The 2,325-nt window shown below is 38.6% G+C and overlaps 1 non-coding gene across 1 annotated transcript; it reads right to left on the reverse strand.

Moving 5' to 3' along the window:
- Positions 1–1,429: 1,429 nt before the first annotated feature.
- TRNAE-UUC (transfer RNA glutamic acid (anticodon UUC)) lies at positions 1,430–1,503 on the reverse strand. Its single transcript has one exon. It is a non-coding gene; the product is annotated as a tRNA-Glu (tRNA).
- Positions 1,504–2,325: the final 822 nt, after the last annotated feature.

A 2,325-nucleotide genomic window follows, 5' to 3' on the forward strand; every position in this document is an offset into this window, starting at 1 on the left:
CCTATGTTGTTTTTTGAAAGATATTGTTATATGGTTATACATCTCTATCATAGATCCTTTCATCTTATGGTATAGTGTAGCATATGTCCATCTTCTATCTAATGCTTGTTATATGGTTTTACAACCATATTGTTATATGGTTATATATCTCTATCATAGATCCTTTCATCTTATGGTATAGTGTAGCGTATATCCATCTTCTTTCATAGTAGGATTTGGTAGATTTCTCATGCATCTCCTATCATAGTATGCATGTATAATATTTGATTTTCTAAGATAATATTGCCCTTTGTAAACATTAATACTCTCTCTCTCTCTCTCTCTCTCTCTCTCTCTCTCTCTCTCTCTTTGTGTGTGTGTGTGTGTGTGTGTGTGTGTGTGTGTGTGTGTGGTGCGCGCTTGCACACAGGCATACATAAGCATGTGTAGGTGCATTGCTTCACATTATAATATAACTTCATGTGTATGGATGCTCTAGTTGGTAGGGCTAGATCCGTGTAAGCATTCTAGTCGTGCCACCTACAAGGACTTTGAACATTTACCATCATCATTAAGTGAAAGGTTGGGTGGTTAAGGTAAGGTTAGGCACATGGGAAGACACTTTTGAGCCTTTGCTCAAACACACTCACAAAAAACTCATTTCCTAGTTAGTGAGAAAAAGGTCAAGGTTGGAGGGAGTAATAGGCTTACCTTAGTCAAAATCCTATGATTGGTGGTGTTTGCAACTAAAAATGTTCAATTTTAAAGAGTTTTCTTCAACCGGTGCAAAATATACTAAATGCTGGTTTTTTAGAGCATTACCGGGTGAAATGGGTCAAGGAAGCTCGAAAGTAGAACCTTGCAACTAACAAAGAAAACATCTTTACATTTGAGAGAGACGAGCATATTTCTCACCAATTTCTTTTTGCACGAGTTGCAAAGTGGTCACCATACATAGCATGTGGAGGCATTGTAAAGTGGTCACCATACATGGCATGTGGAGGCATTGTACCATACATAGCATGTGGATCTAGTGCAGATGTCGAGGCATTGTAAAGTGGTCACCATACATGGCATGTGGAGGCATTGTACCATACATAGCATGTGGAGGCATTGTACCATACATAGCATGTGGAGGGGTCACCATTGTGGAGGCATTGTACCATACATAGTTGCAATTGGTCATGGAGGCATTGTTTTCATATTTGGTTGGCATCATGCAAGTGGTCACACTTGGCATGTGGAGGCATTGTATCATGCATTATTTCCATTGATTTATTATTCATCGGATAAACGGCATTGTTTTTGTTTTCATACTTCGCCCGTCGTGAGGTCTTCTCGTGAAGTGTAATTACTTATTATTCTTGTAAATGTGGGTTAACTTTGAACAGGCCTTCTATTGAGAGACGTGTGATTGTATAGGACTGATGAAAGAAAATGTCCTCCAAAATTCCATTGCCGGGATTTGAACCCGGGTCGTCTGGGTGAAAGCCAGATATCCTAACCGGACTAGACGACAATGGAAGCGATGTCAACATGTCAAAAGCCAAGCACTATATTTCGAAAAAAATCAACTCAGATGAAAAATAAGAGAAATTTCTAACTTTGTTTTAGATAAAGGGGAATTGACGGGAAATTCTATTTTAGCTACTCAACGATAACTTTTCAACGGCTATCGTTTCTGCAGAGGAAACGTACATTGATCTTATTGTAATGCCTACCCTCACTGACCTAAGATTCTAAGGTTTTTGAAACCTTATTAGGAGATAGGCTAATTTTTTTAATTGAAAAACCACGCTCTCATCTTCAATAAACGTACCCTCGAATCCATTCCAACCGCGAATTGCAAATCTCTGCAAAATGGGGGCTAGCACTGGTTTCTCCACATTCGTGAATAGGGGAGAGCAGAACCAGAGAGATGTGACCCACTCTTTCTTATTAGCGAGGGTTCGTGCAACTCTCTTGTTTTTGTCTCTAAATAAAAAATATTTCCTGCAAGATGTGATACATTCTCTCTTTCACTGTTATCCAACTTAGCTCTCTCTCGTTGAAATATATGATTTCTCAGTAGATGCAATACCAAGTCTCTCTCTCTCTCATCATCATCCACCGTGTCTCTCTCTTTCATAAAGATTTTCCTCCATATGACTTTTTGCCATGAATCTAAAAAATTTGGTATGTGGTTGCTATTTTCTCTTCCTTGCGGAGAATTTAATTTTTCATGATAGTGGTGGCATTAGGGCACCATGGCAAAAGGCATGTAGACTGTATTCTTTCTTTAAGAAAAAAAAACTTCAAATACATGTAATAATTATGAGTCCCTTGCATTCTCTACCTCAAGTTCAC

The sequence above is a fragment of the Cibotium barometz genome, chromosome 48, assembly GCF_041138505.1.
Source record: "Cibotium barometz isolate CiBa-2024 chromosome 48, ASM4113850v1, whole genome shotgun sequence".
NCBI classification, from domain to species: domain Eukaryota; kingdom Viridiplantae; phylum Streptophyta; class Polypodiopsida; order Cyatheales; family Cibotiaceae; genus Cibotium; species Cibotium barometz.